Raw genomic sequence first — 20,500 nt, 5'->3', positions numbered from 1 at the left:
GGGCATTACTACAGGGGGCATTACAAATGGGGACACTACTACAGGGGGCTTTACCACTGAGGGGCACTACCACTGGAGGTACTGCATAGGGGGCACTGCTTAAGGGGCAAAACTACTGTGGGAACTGCATAAGGGGCACTACCACTGTGGGCACTGCATAAGGGGCACTACCACTACAGTGGGCAGTGCACAAGGGGCACTACTGCTGTGGGCATGTGTAATGGGCACTACTGCTGTGGGCATGTGTAATGGGCACTGCTGCTGTGGGTATTGGCTAAGAGGCACTACTACTGTGGGCATTATGTGTATTAGGGGCACTACTACTGTGGTCATTGTGCATAAGGGTCACTAATGTGAGCAGTGTGTAACAGGGGCACTACTGTGTGTCATAACATGAATAAGACACTACTGTGTGGTGTAATGTGAATCAGGGGCACTATGTGCGGTGTAATGTGAATAAGATTGTGCTACTGTGTGGCGTAATTTGATTGGGGATACTATTGTGTGACCACGCCCCTTTCTTTATTGAGACCACTCCCCTTTTTTGCGGTGCACGCAGTCCCTTTTCTTAAATAAGTGCCGGGGGGTGAGTTTGACTACTTCTCCAGGACCACTTTAAGCACTGTGTGTGGCTGATAGAGTGAGTGTCGGGGAAGGATGTTACACATTGTTCCCCATGTCAGGTTTCCTACTCATTAGAATATTAATGTTAAAATCAGAAGCACTAAAAAAAATTAAGAAAACGCTGTATTTCTAGCATGTTAAACTTTAGTTGAAAGACCGGATTCATTTACAATTAATGTTTTTAAATACGTAATAGTAATGCAAAATTATTTACATTTTCAATACAGTTCTCTATAAAATGTAAAAAGTAGTTTGAGCTTTATTTGTAAAGTGCAGGTCTTTCCTTGTCTTGGTCAACTTGGTTGACTTTTTCTCCAGCAGTATTAGAAGATATATTTTAAAACTGGAGTTGGATTTGCTACATTTCTACTAACTCAGGCTCCACAGCCCTGTCCACATTAAAGACTTTATTTTTATATAAAGTGGAAACTTAAAAATACCATATCATGCCAATGGAGTTAACTATAAAATATAAATGATGCTAGCAAAGCTAAGCTTAAAGTATACCAGCTAATTCATCCATCCTTGGTCAGGACCAGTGACCATGACAAACACAAAAATGACGTCATGGTGCCTACACACTTGGCGATGTGCTCACGATCCGACATCGTGTCCGATTTCCCCCTGAACTCTCCCCAGCAGCTCCCCGGCAGTTGTGGGCACGATTTGGTGTTAAAAACTGTCCAATGTGACAAACGATCTATCACGCCTCCTAACTATTCCAGTGCATCGTGACTATTATCGTCAGATCTGCCCTACAGCACGGCAGATCTGAAGATGCGATGTACGACCTGGGGGAACGCGCATCAGCATCGTCACGATTTGGGTATATTTTACATGAAGCGTGTATGCACCTTCAGATTCCAGACTATTACATCTTTTAACAAAATTGTTCAATCACATTAAACAAAAGTTACAATGTTGTATTATAAACATCCCTCTAAACTTCAATTTTGAACCAGAATATTTATACCTGCCACTCTTTCTTTTAAGATACACTGTCCCTTACCTGCAGGGAAAATCCACCAATCAGCATTTCTCTATCATCTTTTGAACATTGATGCAAACTGTTCATCTGTATGAAATCAGAGCATGTGTCTTTATGCTGTTTTTCATACAAAAAAAAGTATATTATGTCTTGACCCAATATTCAAGCAGCACAGACGGTGTAATGGTTAGCGTTACTGCCTCACAGCACGGAGGTCATGGGTTCGTTTCCCAATACGGCCCTAACTGTGTGGAGTTTGTATATTCTCCCTGCTTGCGTGGGTTTCCTCCGGGTACTCCGGTTTCCTCCCACACTTAAAAAATATACTGGTAGGTTAATTGGCTCCCCACAAAATTGACCATAGTGTGTATGTGTGTGAGCATGTGGTAGGGAATATAGATTGTAAGCTCCACTGGGGCAGGGACAGATGTGAATGGTTAGATAGTCTCTGTAAAGAGCTGTGGAATATGTGTGCACTATATAAATAACTGGTAATAAATAATAAATAAATATTCCTATTTATGCAATGCATTGCATTATTCATTAAGTTTATTCTAGAAGCATTCAAAAAGATCTAGGTTGCATTTCCAAGAAAAATGAAGTTCCTTTTTGTACGTACATACATACAGTACTGTGCAAAAGTTTTAGGCAGGTGTGAAAAAAATGCTGCAAAGTAAGAATGCTTTAAAAAAATAGAAGTGTTACTAGTTTATTTTTATCAATTAACAAAATGCAAAGCGAATGAACAGGAAAGAAATCTAAATCAAATCAATATTTGGTGTGACCACCCTTTGCTTCAAAACAGCATCAATTCTTCTAGGTACACTTGCACAAAGTCAGGGATTTTGTGGGGTCATAGTCAACAACCAATTATACCAAAGAGGTGATAATTATCGTCAATTTCATATATAGTGCCTGCACCATGAATAAAGCTGGGCATCCACTATACAATTATCTGTTAAGATATCTGTCCAATCTGGCTGGTTGGAATGAAAACCTGGTAATGTATGGGAGTAAATGACAATCGTCCATTTGCTCACAAACACTGGAAAACAGACAAAAATGGTCGTTCAGACAAACTGGTTAAATCAAATGAATTTAACCAATTTGAACAATTGTTTTTGTCCGTTTTCCAGAGTTTAAGACCATATGGTCGATTGTCATTTGCTCTCATACATTACCAGGTTTTCATTCCAGCCAGCCAGATTATGCAATTATCTGTCAGATATCTGTCCAGTGTATGCACAGCATAAGCCTTTGATTTTTCACTCAGTGGAATCCAACAAATATAGTCTTAAATACCTTTTTTTAATACAAATTTGCCTTTAATAGAGACTTCTCCCTCCCTCCCCTCTGTTACATCTCACCAGCATGGACAGCAATCGGAAGGCATAATGAGAAGGTAAGGGAAGTAAATAAATGGAAGAATTAGAGGAGAGGGAGAAAATGGTGGAGAATTTTCATACCAGCTCTCTGTTGCTTTCACAGTGGGAATCAACTACCTGGGCCCTCACTTAATAAAGTCCATATCCTCTTGCGGGCATTTCTGGTGAAGTCAGACAGGGGTATTAGACTCTGCTCCAGGGAATTTGGTTGCACCAATTCCACCTGTTTGCCTTTATCATCTATGTGTGTGTATGTACTCTGATACACTTGCTGTTAGTTTTGAGCTCAAAGGTTAGTGCAATATACTCCATGTATCTCATTGCATGCTATGTGCTGTTCCCACAGTGCCAACACATCCTTGCCTGTCAATGCACGCTTAGCGCTGTTCCCGCAATGCCTGCACGTGTATCTCATTACATGCTACGAGATGTCCAAACAGTGCTAACACCTTTGTACCTAATGAACACTACACACTATTCAAACAGTACCAGTACTTCAGTGTACCCTATTGCATGCTACACAAACAGTGCTAGCACTTCCGTGTACCCTATTGCATGCTACACCCTGTAAAAACAGTGTCAACGCATCAGTGTACCTTATGGCACGCTACCAAAATAACACAACGTGGGTTAACCCTTTCACACCAAACCTCGACCCGAGTTGGCCCGGTAATAACCTGGGATATGACTTTGGTGGAAAAGTGGTATAACAGTGATGAAAGGGGTTAAAAAGATTAAAGTGATATTAAGTTAGCATCCAAGGAGGACAGTCCAAACCTTCAGGCATATACACAGCAAAGAATGACACTAGGTGGTATTTTTAATAAAGTGTAGGTTTTCAGAAGTGAAGTTGTTGCCCATAGCAACCAGATTCTACTTAGTTCTCTGGCACCTTCTAGAAGATAATAGCTAGAATCTGATTGGTTGCTATGGGCAACAACTGACCTTTTAAAAGTCCGCAGTTTAGTAAATATACCCCTATGATCAGATATAAAAGCCAGAATAAACTGTGGTTCTCCAGGTGTTGGGAAACTACAAAGCCCAGCATACCCTGCTGGGCCTTGTAATTTTATAAAACTTGCAGACCCAAAAGTTGTCCAGACTTGTAACAGACTATCAGGGCCTCTGAAACTGTCTGCCAGGACTTGTATGAGAAATTGCATATCATTAACTTACTACTGCACAACAACAGTTTCATGCAAAATTAATTTATACTGTACAGTAGATGTTTAATAAAAACAATGGATTATAAATAATAAAGTGATGAAAAATAACAAAAAATTTATCTGAATATACAGTTTCAAGACATTTTCAAAAGAACACAATAAAGAGATCACACTTGTTTGATTTGTTGCAATGTATTAACACTAAATTTAGATTGCTAGAAAAATTTACACTGTATTTCATAAGAATTACATAGATTATCAAAACAATTTAGGTTACTATATATTCCCATAAATAACCCTACTGATTTCCATACATATTTATTCCCTTTCTACACCAGCAAGAAAAGGCCAATCAGGTAATTGGGATCTTGTCTCGTGTTGGGTACTTGCATCATGGTTGGCATATCACTCTCAAAAGAGCAATCAACATTGATTGGCTGTAGTACCACAAACAAGAATATGATTTCTCCTTCATCCACTAGGGGACATTGGACTATATACAGTGGGGTACATACTCCAGTGTGAGAGTGGAGCCTGGCACTTTAAATTTCTTCAGAAGAGTAGCTGGCTCCTCCCCCTCTATACCAAACCCGAACTCAGTTTCAATTTGTGCCAGAGAGGAGCGGGTGCACTGAGGCTGTCTCCAGCCCTTTTTACGTTATTTTAATTTTATTCTATCTATTCTGTTCTACAGGCAGACTATATGACCAACAGTCTGCCTGCAACATCGGAAGCCGCCGGACTCTGAGGACCCGTCACAACGCACGCGCTAGTGTCCGGGTCCGGCCCACACATACTAGCCAGTATCAGAAAGGGGACCCGCCACAGCGCATGCGCTCGTGTTCAGGACCCTGGTCAACTGCCTCTGAGATCCCGCCACAGCGCACGCGCTCGTGTCGGTACTCATGGCTGATAGCCTGGCCGCTGGCCACAGTCAGAGGGAAGACCCGCCACAGCGCACGCTCCAGTGTCTGGGTCTTCGTTACAAGCCATTCACCAGCGGCAGGACTGGCAAGTATGCCCCACCCTCCTTGTTAGCAAGGAGGGTGGGTGATGTAGCGTGGGTGCCCAAAGGAAATCCCTGCAGGGAGCTGGTCAGTAACTACCACTGCCAACTGGGAACGTGCTGAGGATGCTCCCCAGACATGCTTGCCGCCCCTAGCAGCAGGCAGACAGCGCTGAGCTGCACATCTGCACGTGTCTCGAGGGACACAAACAACGAGCGGCTCCCACCCCAGACCCACCGGACATATTGCGTCCGTTGGTGGGTACATTATAGTAATGGCTTCCCTGCCAAAAGCGAAAAGTTACCACGTGGGGGGAGATAGCCGCCCACACACTGTATAGGAGGCAGTCTCTGTCAGCGTTCTCCTTAGTGAGTACATCGTCTAGGTCTGTTTAATATATATATATATATATATATATATATGTGTATATATATATATACGTATACAAAACAATTACTTCAAGGGCGCTACAACACACTTAATAATACAGGCAATTCTTATATTCTTCGTAAATAACAATCCCTTCAGGGTTTATAGGCTCCAGTTATTTCTGTTTTGTGAATGTAGATAACTTTCGTGCTCGCTTTTCAGAGCTGATCGGAGAGTTCATATGACAAAACTTGTTTTAACGTCCTTCTTGAGGTTCTACAAGATACCCTCATACCAGAAAAACACCCAAGATAGGCCCAAAGGCCAACATTAATACAATGTAAAACAATCTTTATTAAAAAATTCGCAAATTCAGATAGATAAATGTATAAATATGTTAATACATCAACATCTTTTATACAGATAAAAATAGATTTTCCACACCTTACAAATGAATGAAGGTTTATAACATAATGTCCACCATTAGTGTAAACCCTACGCGTTTCGTCTTACGTCAAGACTTCATCAGGGGTAGATCTATAAAATACATATTTATACGAATATATTGGGTGTTTCTAGTACAAAAAAAACAAAACTAAATACACATAAAAAGTTCATAAAAAGTTTAAATACATATATTATGTAAATATGTCTATATAAGTACGTCTCATTATATCTCTCTGGGGTTGATTCTGTGAGTCAAAGCGTATGGTTCCTCTGAGTATTCATACGTTTTTGCTAACAACTCTCCTAATTTTTGTAGAACAGGCCGCATCTCCAACTGAAGCAGATCCAGACTAAAGAATGTTATCTAAAACGTAGGGTCTCTGACCTTTTACGGTAGTCACTGGTATTCTACATAACAGCTTTCTGTTGTCTTCAGAGAGGACCCTACTGTCAGTACAAGCGGTTTATAAATGCTCACAGGTAAGAGGTTCAATTCCGAGGTTGACACTTGTAACTCTTTTAAAAGATAACGAACTTCTGTGCAACTCACACATCTAGCATGGCGACTTTTCTGCTTTCTGGCAGAACTTGACGTAATGGCAGGTAACTATATTTGGTAAGCTATCTGACTGCATAACAGAAAGTGCAAAGTTGATCCACAACAATGATTGTCTAGATCTTTCGGGTACTCCCTTTCAGGCCAATTGGCTCCATACTTAGGAGCTCTCATACCTCTCCGTGTCTTTCAGACTACAGTCTTGCCACCCTGGAAGTAGATTAGGTGGCTCTATGGGCTAGAGCTCATGTTCTATAGATTTAAACTGGGTCAGTCAAGGGTTCAATACCTAGTACAGGTTTTAAACACACCCACGATCGTCTGATCTGGCGAACTAAGCAGGAGTTCCTGTTTATTACTAGGATGGCAAGCCGCCTGGGAATTCCAGGTGCAGGACACTAGGGTTCACCCTGTTCGGGAAGCCACATGGCACTAGGAGGTCAGTGTAGAGTAGACTTGCGTGTTTGTGATCCTAGGTCCTCCCCTGTCCTTTACAGGTGTCTACAGAATGCGCATTGGTAACGCTTTACAAGTGTGAGATTCACAAGGAAAATACCGGCTCTTTGCGTTACCTTGATAACGAGGATTCCACGTATCCGATGCTGGAGGTGCTACTCCTCTATTTGTGGGACTATCATTATTTAGTGTCAACTTAATTTGTGCTCCAGTAGAGCGGTTGGTCGGTATACAGTACAGACTTATTGAGGTTTTCTCTAGATGGTGATTCAGGCATCTTATAGGGCAACTAAATTTGCCTTGATAGGTGTCCACTCTCAATCGACAGATGGTTGAGCAGGACAGATCTTTTGAGCATAAAGTAGTGGGCTCGCTATACGGTTTTAAGGAGACTGCGGATAGTTGATATGTTCCCTTTTGTCTACTAGGTTGACATAGGAGGGAATGTCAGTCTTTGTGTGTTCTTTATATCAGCCTACCTCTCCAGGTTGCATTGGATTATTTATTTTGCTCCTGAGTAGATCCTTCTTTTCTAATTAAGTTACCTTAGTTGTCTTTTGGTTTTCTGTTGACAAATTTTAAACATTTGTTACCTGGAGTATATTCAATTAAGGTTTTAGTCTGCTCTGTAGGTAGTCTAGCTTAGGTTTCAAGGTTCCCTATCGTGTTCCAGGTCCTTTTCGCGCAAATTTATAATCTACTGTTGCTCTAATGCCTTAGCGTAGCCCATGGTTTCTTTGTGACTTCCTTTGGAGATTGGCCTGTTGATAGTTGCCGGGGGATCAAGGTTATTCTACACCCTCTTCAGAGGTCTGTGGCACAGGTCATATGATTTTATCATGGTTCCACGTCTGTCCGTGCTCTATGGGTTTTTACGTTTCTTTCATCTTGCAGGCGACCCATGGCTGATGCTGCGTTGGTTGGTGTTCGTCTGCATAGTTCATTATTATTAGCTACCTGACATGGGCGGCTGTAGGGGTGCTTTCATCGCTTAGAGGTCTGCTGCTGCTCGATTTGCCACATCGTGGTTCTCAGGGGCAGCGCAGACGGTGTGATAGTTGGCATTACTGCCTCACAGCACTGAAGTTGTGGGTTCGATACCCACTTTAGCATTAACTGTTTAGAGTTTGTATATTCTTCCTGTGCTTGTTGGGGTTCCTCCCACACTGCAACAATATACTATAATAGGTTTTCCTGCTGTTCCGTCTTATCTTCATCAATCCACCAGTGGTTAATTTTTTTTGTCTGGACTCGTTCTGGGTGCAGACCATTGTCTTCTCAGTAGTTTCGGTATCTGTTGCCCTGCTACCTATTCAGTTACCCTCCTGCGGGAGTTCTACTTACCAGATGCTCCTGTTTCTGTATTCTCAAAATCGTGGGGATTACCTGCCGATTCAGCCAATTGTTGGGTTTGTGTTCCTAGAAGATGTGGACTTTCTTCTGGGTCCTCCTCGACCATTGTTTCTTGACGTTGTTACGTATTGTCAGAGTTTGGAACTTTGTTTAAATCCCTTCTGGTTTAATCTTTTCTTCTGATTGATATGAGCGCTGCAGGTTGTTCAACTCTGTTGTAGCGGCCAGTATTGGCCTTCTAGGTTGCTCGTTCTTGAGATTCTTCTTTGGTAAGCTGCAGCTGCATTTTCACTGCCTCTTTTTGTATTGATTCTCATATTCATTCCAGGCTTTAACAAATTTTTTTAGTCCTCTTGGTTGCTTCTGTGTTCTCAGAAAAGGTCCCACAGGGTGTCCAGGGCAGGGCAGTACTTGCGCTGGTCAGTTTGAGATATGTCTGTTCAGGACATTCTTCATGAGGGATCATGGTGATCCGTTGTTTTCCGGTCCCCTTTTCTTCTCTTGGTCGCAGACGTCTGCAGGTCTCAGTGCCTTCCCACCTGGGGAGGTCAGCTTTGGGACGTCACCACTGTATATAATAAAGTGTCCCCTAGTGGATGAAGGAGAAAAGAGGATTTTGGTACTTACCGTTAAATCCATTTCTCCGATTCCATAGAGGACACTGGACACACTCCCAGCGCTGTGCCTTCCTGCAGTGTTGGCGGTTTTCGCTGCAGCTTCCATAGGCAAATGCAGGGGGGTTTCCGGTTGCCTGGAAACCCCCCTCCCCAGCCCACACCATGACCACAATAGAAATAGTAATATAGAATTTTACTAGTGCTGCATGTGCTTCTCAGTATCACAAATAAAATAATTAACACCAGCCTGTGGATCTTTTAACATACATCTGTGCACCAACTAGGAGATCTGGAAAACATGCACTGTTAGGGGTGCACTGCTATAGACCATCAATATGGTTAATTATTAATACCATATAATAATACACTATCCAGTGCATAACGAGGCCAATATGTACTTATATGCCCAGGGTAGTGCTGGGTTCTTCTGCTGCTCCCCCAGACTCCCGGATTTGCTCCAATGCTCTGGAATGGAGCCCACATCTGAAATTAAAACATTCAGCTCATATATAATGGCTGTGATCACTGGTCCTGTGTATGCTGGAATTATCATGACATGCTATACACTATGTATGACACATATTAAAGCTGGTTAAGTGCTAATTATGCCCTCTTCATGGACTGGGCACACTCGCTCTAAAGTCAAGCATTTGGAAACCCCCCTCTAGAAATCCTGCGTTTGCCACTGGCTTCATTGTCTGCAGTGTGTAGTTCATTTGTCACTTAGAATGACTGTTCCCGTTCTTAGACCTTCTTGGTTGGCTCCTCCTCCTTGTGGGCTATGCTCCCTGGCCCCACTCGGGCTTGGTTAATCTTAACCGGGTTCAGGTGCGGTATAGAGGGGGAGGAGCCAGCTACTCCTCTATAGAAATTTTAAGTACCAGGCTCCACTCTTACACCCATCTATACCCCACTGTATGTACTCCAGTGTCCCCTATGGAATCGGAGAAATTGATTTAACGGTAAGTACCAAAATCCTCTTTGTTTAATTTTTATTACAGGACTGCACAAATTATATTAAATTCCAATTTGGGCTACTTTTTCTAGCTCTCTGATTCTAGTTACAGACTTTCTGGCCTGTATTGCATATGTTAATGTGATCCATCCTCAAGCATATAGCGTTTCAACAAATATGTAACTATACCAAGTATGTCAAAGCATTACACTAAAATGGTTTCCTAAATGTGCCCAACATAGAGTCCACAGGTGGGAATGATAAATTCCCAAACAATCCATAAATAATATAAAAATAAATAAATAAAAAAAAAAGACTTTTTTTTTCTTCCAACAATCTCTTTTCTAACTCAATACGAAGAAAAGAATGATAGAAAAACAGTACATTGGCATGTTATGATTGTGCTAACTAATGATGTCAATTATATGACAGTGAAGCTTAAAAGAAATACCATTGTGATCATACATATAAAACTTATGTCTAATAAGCATTACTGTTAGCAGTGAAAAAAGAAGTAATGAACAGCTTCAAGCTGCAAAACACATTCTATGACAATAGTTTGATTTATTCAGGGATGTGATTACTTTGTTTTTCGTAAACTGGACAACTAAATACCCTATATGTGTTATATACACCTTATACACACAGCCTGCAGGTAATTTTATAAAATATTTTCAATTATTTTGTGGCTCAAGAAAAGTTTGTGTTTAGAAGTTAAATTCATTTATATTTCATATACACACAGCCTGAAGGTAATTTTATACAATATGTTTAATAATTTGTGCACAAAGTTTGTGTACATTGAACCTGTGATGTTCTGGGTTGTTTGTGGACCCGGGGTGGTAGCAGGAGCGATCACAGAAGCAGATTTGAAAATAAAACTAGGATTTTTAATAAGTACTTGAGTAGACATATAATGGCAGTAAATAAAAGTCCAGGAATATATAAATGTGCACAAGAGTTCTGTGGTGGGAGTAAAAGGGTTAATGTCCAAGTAGAAACAATTAGAGCTGTCCAGGTGTGCAGGTAGTGAAACTGAAAATAATCAAGCCAGGTATACAGATAGTGAACTGAAGCACAGGATGTCAGCAGGCACAGGCACTCAGGTATGGGCAAGGGTGATGGAGGAAGCGGGGTAGTCCAGTGGGAGCTAGGAGCTGACAGGCAGACTGGCAGACAGCGAATTCACAGGAACAGGAAAGCACAGAGAACTCCCTCTCAGCTAGGCTGAGATACACGTTGCACTGGCAAAGAAGGAAGGCACTGACCCTTCCTAAATACCCCATGCTGTGCTGTTACTGGCCGGAGGGAACATGTGACTCACCAGGATTGGCCAGCCGCATCACATGGCCAGAAGGCAAGATGGCGGCGCCCATGCCAAACGGAATGGAGACGCCGCCAGGCCTTACCAGCGCAGAGTGACAACAGGCCCGCACAACAACACACGCAGCCAAAGCTCCCCGCCAGACACCAGCTCCGCCACCAGACAGCCCGCGCCACAATGACCTCACAGGTAACACTCGCCTAGCGCCATGCTGAAATACCCTGGCCGTAACAGAACCATCAAAAATTAAAAGGTTTCATTATCTCAGTCATGCCAAAATTATTCCGTATTTTGGAATATTTGGATATGGGAGACTCAACCTGTATATCTATCTAATCTATCTAGCTATCTATCTAAAACAGTTAGACCGGCACTCCAAATAAATTGTGGATATACCCGGGTGCTCACCATGGTGGCAATGCCAGCATACACACAGTTCAGGACAAATGACGCAACTCCTGGGTTTTAAACAGCATCAAATTGGACTCTCTCCCTTTACTCCAACATTTCAGAAATGTATTTCTTTTATCAAGGATATGTGGAAATGGGGCCCTAGACTGCACACACTGAAAATATATATAATGGGAGGTGCTACCTGTGGAGACTATTGTTGCAAACATACAAAAAAGAACTACAGATGCACAACTCCAACATTATTCATTATATATTAATAATACATTTTGCAATAGAATTGCAAATAATAAAAGAGGTTTTGGCATAATCATGGCCATGGTTATGGGCCTACCCACTGCGCCCAGGTAACCTCTGAGGGTAGGTCCCTAACATACTGGGGCTGAAATCCAGAGTGCAGGACACCCCCAAACCAGCCCAGCTGAGCCACCCCAGGGCATCACTCCAATAAGGAAAGGTGAAGTGTAAAAAGGTGTAGGATAGATAAGAGCAGCTGCTGCTGCATGTAGGGAGGTGAAAAATAAAGATGTGAAAATAATACATATATATTAAACAAACAATGACATTCTTACCCTATAAATGATTTCACCCATGTCAAGAACATGCCAAACGGCTTACCAGTCACTTCCGGTGGTGTGCGACGTCACACGCCAGGAGGCGGGACCACACGTACACCGCGCATTCCCCATCAGTTGCTAGGGAAGCAAAAACAGAAGTGTCACTACCTCCACCAATATTACACGGCATACATTGGCACATCACCGCTCATCACGAGTACACTGGTATGAATTAATAATAAACTGCAATCAGTATAAAAGTACAAAGAAGGGCAGTACCACATTAATCATACTGGACAACAAGCAATCATATACTTAATGTCACAACAAAAAGACACATTGATACAGTTCACATTTAGATTAGCAGCAGACTGTTAAGAAGAATATACATAAACAATCCTAAGAGACATCATGTAATAGAATTTACATTTTAATACACAATATATAGTGGGTAAAATAAGTATTGAACACATCAACATTTTTCTCAGTAAATATATTTGTAATTGAGCTACTGTAGTGAAATTTTCACCAAATGTCAGCAACAACCCACACATGCAAAGAAATCAAACCATAGATGTCCATAAACGAAGTTATGTGTAATAATGTGAAACGACACAGGGAAAAAGTATTGAACAAGCTTACTGAAATTTCTTTAATTCTTTGTACAAAAGCCTACTAATTCCAGGTCTTTCTGAAGCTCTCCACAAGTGGTCCTTGGCTCTTGTACAACTCTTCTGATAATTCTTTTCACTCCTCTGTCAGAAATCTTGTGAGGAGCACCTGGTCGTGGCCGGTTTATGATTGTCACGACCAGAGTTTCTCGGCATGGTGGTCGACGGGTATTACCTGTGAGGTCACTATGGCGGGGGGCGTCTGGCGGTGGCGCTGGTGTTTGGCGAGGGGCATTGGCTGTGCGTGGTTCTGTGCGGGCATGTTGTCACTTTGGGCTGGTGCGGCCTGGTGGTGCTTCCGCTCCGGCATAGGCCTAAACCTGCCTTTGTTTCTGCTCTATTAGATTCTGGAGCAGCTGGAATTTTCATAACCTCCAGCTTAGTTGACAAACTACAAGTTTCTTGTTCATCCTTCACTCATGCGATTTCCTTGACTGCCGTGGATGGTCGGCCTCTGGCTAATGGAGATGTCACCAAGGAAACTCTACCAGTGCTAGTGCGTATTGGAGCACTCCATTCTGAGTCTTTGAAGTTTTTATAGTGATACCGGAGGCGTCCCAAGACATTATTTTAGGACTACCCTGGCTACGCCTGCACAATCCTAGGATAGACTGGTGTTCTATGCAATTCTTTCATGGGAGACAGACTGTCAGAAATCCTGTCTTCCCAAGATACGACCTGTAAGGAAAACAGCTTAATTAATATCTCCAGCAATTCCTAAGGAGTATCAAATGTTCACTGATGTCTTCTCCGAACAACAAGCGAATGTCTTACCTCCTCACAGAGAATGGAATTGTCCTATTGACCTGCTGCCTGATAAGATGCCACCTCGTGGTCATACCTATCCTCTGTCCTTACCAGATGCCAAAGCAATGTCTGAGTAAATCAAGGAGAATTTTGGAAAAAGGATTTATTCGCCCCTCCACCTCTCCTGCCGGAGCTGGATTCTTTTTCGTTGCCAAGAAGGACGGCGGCCTAAGACCTTGTATAGACTACCGAGGCCTGAACGATATAATGGTCAAAATCGATATCCGCTTCCACTAATCACGGAGTTATTTGACAGGGTCAAGGGGTCCATCATATTCTCCAAGTTAGATCTGAGAGGGGCCTACAATCTCATTCGTATTCGCTCAGGTGACGAGTGGAAGACCGTTTTTAATACTAGGGATGGACATTTTGAATACCTTGTGATGCCTTTCGGCTTGTGCAATGCCCCAGCTGTCTTTCAGGGCTTCGTTAACAAAATTTTCCGGGATCTATTATATGTGTCAGTCGTTGTCTATCTGGACGACATATTGATTTTCTCGTCTTCTCTAGAAGAACATCATCACCATGTGAAGGAAGTGCTGTCTCATCTGAGGAAGAACCACCTCTACTGTAAACTGGAAAAGTGTGTCTTTAGTGTAACCCGTGTGCCATTTCTTGGTTACGTCATCTCTGGCTCCAGCCTAGAAATGGATCCCAAAAAAGTGCAGGCAATCCTGAATTGGTCCCGTCCTCAAACCTTGAAAGCCATCCAGAGATTACTCGGATTCGCCAACTATTATAGACGCTTTGTCAAGGGATTTTCGTCACTGATGGCTCCCATTACGGCCCTAATCCATAAAGGTGCTAAACCTGCCCTATGGTCACCCGAGGCAGAGACAGCCTTCCAGCTTTTGAAACAAGCCTTTATCTCAGCTCCAGTCTTAAGACAACCACACCTGAATAGACCTTTCTTGCTAGAGGTTGATGCCTCATCAGAAGCAGTAGGAGCAGTCCTATACCAGCGATATGAAGACAACAGAGTTCATCCCTGTGGGTTTTTCTCAAAGAAGTTCTCTCCTGCCAAAAGGAACTATGCAATAGGTGAACAAGAACTCTTGGCAGTGAAGTTGGCGCTGAAGGAGTGGAGATTCCTAATGGAAGGGGCTAAATTAACCTTCACTGTCTTCACTGACCATCGGAACCTCCTCTTCCTCAAAAACATCCAGCGTGTGAGCCCTTGTCTAGCCCGATGGGCAATTTTCTTTGCTCGCTTTCAGTTCACCCTGACCTTCCGATCTGGAGCTCTTAATCAGAAAGCAGATACTCTGTCTAGATCTCTCCTCTGTAACAACAAATCGGAGACCCTGCGTAGTGTCCTGGAGTAAAGAGTGTATGCCACCGTACAGATACAGCCCCCTACTGGGAAAACTTTTGTGGCCCCCGGAGTTAAGGAAGCAGCTCCTCACCTGGGCTCACTCCTCTCGTTTTGCAGGTCACTCAGGTACTCGAAAGACTCTGGAACTTTTAAAGAGAAGTTATTGGTGGCCATCCATGAAAACTGATTGAATTGGAGTTTATTTCCTCTTGTGCCTCGTGTTCTCAGCATAAGTCTTCGCGTCAAGCCCCAGCTGGTGAATTGTTACCCCTGCCTATTCCATCACGTCCATGGACACATCTCTCCATGGACTTCGTAATGGATTTACCTAGCTCTCAGGGTTACACCACCATCTGGGTTGTGGTAGACCGATTTTCGAAGATGGTTAATTATTATATAACTCTAAAGAAACTGCCTACTACTCCTGACTTGGCTCATCTGTTCGTTCAGCAGATAATTCACCTCCATGGACTTCCTACCGAAACAGTTTCTGATCGTGGCACTCAATTTGTGCCAAAGTTCTGGAGAGCCTTATGTTCTGTTCTACAAGTAGAGTTAAACTTCTCCATGGCCTATCACCCTTAGAGCAATGGATCCACAGAGAGGGTCAATCAAGATCTTGAGACCTTCCTAAGGAACTTCATGACATCATCCCAAGACAATTGGTCTGAATTGCTACCATGGGCAGAATTTGCACATAATGCCTCGTATCATTCCTCGACAAATCAAACCCCATTTCAAATCTTCTACGGTCTTCACCCTCGTATTCCTGAGTTTCGAAGCCTGCCTGCCTTTGATGTGCCAGCCGTGGAGGATACTGTACAGAGATTTGCATCTAATTGGGCTCAGGTATGTTCTGATTTGGAGAAGGCGTCCTTCCATTATAAACGTCAGGCAGATAGGAGACGTAAGAAGGTACCCTGCATGCAAGTTGGAGACCAACCAGGAACATCCGTCTCAGAGTACCTTCGATGAAGTTTGCTCCCCGGTTCATCGGACCCTTTTCCATCACAGAAATAATCAACCCTGTGGCTTATCGCCTTCAGCTGCCTACTTATCTAAAAATTCCAAACTCATTCCATAGCTCCCTCCTAAAACCCCTAATATTGAACAAATTCCGCAAGGTCCTTCCTGTTCCCCCTCGCATCCAGACTGAAAGAGGCGTGGAGTTCGAGGTCTCTCAGGTCCTAGATTCTCGCATTCGCAGAGGATTGCAGTATCTCCTGGATTGGAGGGGGTTACGGTCCGGAGGAGCACTGTTGGACCGATGCTCGAGATATCCATGCTCCCGCCCTGGTCAGGAGATTCCATACTGCTCATCCGGAAAAGCCTGGTGAGTGTCCTGAGGCCACCCATAAGGGGGGGGAGGGTACTGTCACGACCAGAGTTTCTCGGCATGGTGGTCGACAGGTATTACCTGTGAGGTCACTATGGCGGGGGGCGTCTGGCAGTGGCGCTGTGTTTGGCGAGGGGCGTTGGCTGTGCGTGGTTCTGTGCGGGCATGTTGACACTTTGGGCTGGTGAGGCCTGGTGGTGCTTCCGTTCCTCTCCGGCATGGGCGCCGCCATCTTGCCTCCGGTCACGTGACCTAATCGCCCAATCCTGGTTTGTCACATGCTCTCTCTGGCCAGTCACGGCACAGCACTTGGTATTTAGGGAGGTTCAGAGCCTCACTTCATTGCCAGTGCAACGTGTTTCTCAGCATAGCTGAGAGTTCCTTGTGCTCACCACCTGTTTCCTGTGATACGCTACCTGCCTGCCTGCTTCTCTGCTCCAACTCCACTGGACTACCCTGCATCCTCCATCACCTTCCTCTTGCCTGAGTACCTGAGTCTGCTGTTCACCCTGCACCTTGCCTCCACTGACACTCTGACCTCAACCTGCATTCTTCATTTCAGCCACTACACCTGATTTCTTCAGCCGGTCCCCAACTATACATTTCCCTATTAACCAGTCACTACCTGGACAGTTCCCATTGTCTGCCACTACCTGAACATTCTCTATTAACCAGTCACTTCCTGGACATTGTTCATTGCCTGTCACTAATTGGACTTTTTCCCATTACTTCACCACAGCTCCCAAGTGCACTTAGTGCTATATCTGGGCTTTAGTTTTTGTCATATTCATGTCTATCAAACCACTCATTAAAAGTTCCACCTTTTCATTTAAACCTGCTTCAGTGTCTGCTCCTATCACCACCCCGGGCCCACAACAAAACCAGAACCTCACAATGGTGAAATTATGTTCTTTCCACTTCCGGATTATGGCCCCAACAGTGCTCACTGGAATATTCAGAAGTTTAGAAATCCTTCTGTAATCAATGTCTTCAGTATTTTTTGCAACAATAAGGTTGCGAAGGACTTGAGAGCGCTTTGCTTTTACCCATCATAAGATGTTTCTTGTGTGACACCTTGGTAATGAGACACCTTTTTATAGGCCATCAGTTGGGACTGAACCAGCTTATATTAATTTGCACTGACAAGGGGCAGGATTGCTTTCTAATTACTGATAGATTTCAGATGGTGTCTTGGCTTTCCATGCCTTTTTGCACCTCCCTTTCTTCATGTGCTCAGTACTTTTTCTCTGTGTCATTTCGCATTACTTAATTTATGGATATCTATGGTTTGATTTCTTTGCATGTGTGGATTGCATGGGTTGTTGCTGACATTTGGTGAAAACGTCACTACAATAGCCCCATTACAAATATATTTACTGAGAAAAATGTTGTGTTCAATACTTATTTTACCCACTGTATTTCTCCTAAAAACTCAAACTAAAACCACATTCTAACATATATAACCTGTGACAGTAAATATGTCTTCACCGAATGCTATAAATGAACATGCGCTAGGTATATTATGTTTATGCATAAGTTCTCATTCATCTGTATAACAGATTGCATTTTGTTAATCATCTTGTAATATAAGTTACATTTTAATACACAATATACTTCTCCTAAAAACTCAAACAAAAACCACATTCTGTCAGTAAATATGTCTTCACCAAATTTTTTATGCTATAAATGAACATGCGCTAGGTATATTATGTTTATGCATAAGTTATTTCATTCATCTGCATAACATTAGATTGCATTTTGTGCAGCATCTTTGCATAAGAATAACATGTAAGCAGTGAAAGTCAAACAACAGGGATCTGCATTGTAAGACTAACTGCTAAAAACAGCAAGTAAGTGTTCATTCAGACCAAAAGGATCTACTGTGTTGAAGTTAAATATCCAGCTAGCTTAAAGCTGTAGAAGTTTTTTTGCTCCATCACCTCCGCGTACTGAATTAGGCACATGATCAATTTATATCACAGTAGCAAGTGAGTGTCTTGCTCTAAAAAAATGTTTAGTCACTGGTTGCTCTACATCTCTCCCCTCTAACGCAAGTTTGAAAGAGGAGCGATGATTAGCAGCCCGCTCTCTGATACAACAAATTGTCTTGCTTATATAAGCCAAGCCACACCGACATTTAATAATATAGATGACATATTTACTGGTGCATGTTAAAACATGCTTGAAGGGTACCTTCCTACCAAAATGTGAATGAGTTATAAAATGACTTATGTCTAGATACCGACATGTTGTACAACCTGTACATCTATAACACCCATTTTGCTTACAAAATGACTGGGGCGGTCTTGGGTAGCAACTGTAATATCATTACGTACCAACCAGTCCCTAAGAGGTTTACCCCTTTTATGACAAGTCAGAAACTGGGTGTCCTTGAAACAGGGTAGCGTTTTCTCTACTTTTACAATATTCCAGAGATGTTTTGAAGTTTTATTCACCAACCGGCTTGCTGTTGAATAACTGTTGACAAGAGGGAGGAGATTACGTTCTTTTTATCTCTCAAACAATCTTCCCTCTGGGATAGATGAAGCTTTATTTTCAGCAGCTTGTATTTCATGGTAATTATATCCTCTCTCCAAAAATTTTTTAGTCATCATTGCCATCTCGTGTTCCATTTGTTTGACATTGTGAGTAATTCTCCGTATTCTTAGGAATTGTGAAAAAGGTAACCCCTTAGTCATGGACTGTGGATGACTTCTTGCATGCACTAGTGTGTTCATATCCGTGGGCATAGTGTACAGAACGTTTGTATCTTACGATTGATCCTTGAGATATTAACATCCACAATATTAACTGATTTTTCGCTACAGGTATACGTAAACTTGATAGTATCATCCATAGTATTAATTACTGACATTTGAGACTCAAATTCCACACAGGTACCTTTCCAGAGCATTAGTACGACGCCTATAAAACGTGTATATAATAAAAAAATTCTCCGTAAACACTTTGTTGTCCAAAAACAATCACTGTTCCACAAATGACATATACTGTAGATATTCGCGAATGTAGGGGCCACATGGCACCCCATTGCACTTGACTACAATTGTAAGTAATGGTTACGATCAAAGTAGAAGTAATTAATGGTTAACGTTTTTTTCCAATAGTGTTAGAAGAAAAGATACTTCAGGCCCTTTGTAGATTACATTACTTTCAATAGCTCTTTTAATTGCACATAGCCCTTTGTTGGTGAGGTATATTTGTGTATCTGCTAGTCACGTCGACACAATATAATAAATAATTCACATCTGGCTATGAACTGCACACTTTGACTGTTGTTATGAGTTAAGGTGGCATTTTGAACCCTCGTTGATAAATTTTTACATAATTTCTGAGTACTTATAAGATTATTATTGCACTTTAACATTACCTCTGGCTCATTAAATTAGAGGGATGACGACTGTGGCAAGTAAAAGTGACGTGGCTGGCTTTAGTAGGATTATGTTACCGATTGGAGAGAGTACGTTTTTCGGATATGGATGTTGAGTCAGTTTTGTTTAAGCATGCAAGAAGTCATCATCCACAGTCCATAACTAAGGGGCTACCTTTTTCACAATTCCTAAGAATACAGAGAATTACCAACGATGTCAAACAAATGGAACACGAGATGGAACTGATGACTAAAAAAAGTATATAATTACCATGAAATACAAGCTTCTAAAAATTAAGCTTACCTGTCCGCCCACCTCAAACATCTGCTGTGGTGCTACATGTCACTTCGGAGCCTTTGAAGTGCTACAGCCAGCTGCCTTCCATCAATTACTGGGCTGCTGGAGCATCACCCGTGGCCATGTCTCCCTGGTTCCTAGAGACTTCTCTCCTTGCGGCTCTCCCCACTCCTCCTGGAGGTCTCTTTACCGGTGGTCCTGCTCCCCTGGACCAGGCCGCCCTCCGTTACAGTGCCTGATAGTGCTGGGTGTCCCAGACCTGCGGGCACCTTCTCGGTGCCTGGGGACTGATTAGTGTCTGTCCACTCTGCCTGGAGTGTCTCCCCGCTTCTACTGTGGGCCCCATTAGTAAAGAAAAGTTTCCGTGGGCCTGGCCCTCTTCCGCTGTATTCCGGTGGCCATTTTTTATTCTGGCAGCTCCATACTACCATCTGCTGGTGGACTAACTCTGCATGTTATAGGAAGCTTCT

At 42.7% G+C, this 20,500-nt stretch overlaps 1 protein-coding gene across 1 annotated transcript in view; it reads right to left on the bottom strand.

Moving 5' to 3' along the window:
• GGPS1 (geranylgeranyl diphosphate synthase 1) overlaps nt 1–20,500 on the bottom strand; it is a 102,030-nt gene that overhangs the window by 57,987 nt on the left and 23,543 nt on the right. The window lies entirely within an intron of this gene.

Source organism: Taudactylus pleione, unplaced genomic scaffold (genome assembly GCF_031769625.1).
Source record: "Taudactylus pleione unplaced genomic scaffold, aTauple2 ptg000125l, whole genome shotgun sequence".
Classification (NCBI taxonomy): Eukaryota; Metazoa; Chordata; class Amphibia; order Anura; family Myobatrachidae; genus Taudactylus; species Taudactylus pleione.
Note: the sequence above shows the minus strand (reverse complement) of the source record. Positions and strands in the feature narration are given on the sequence as shown.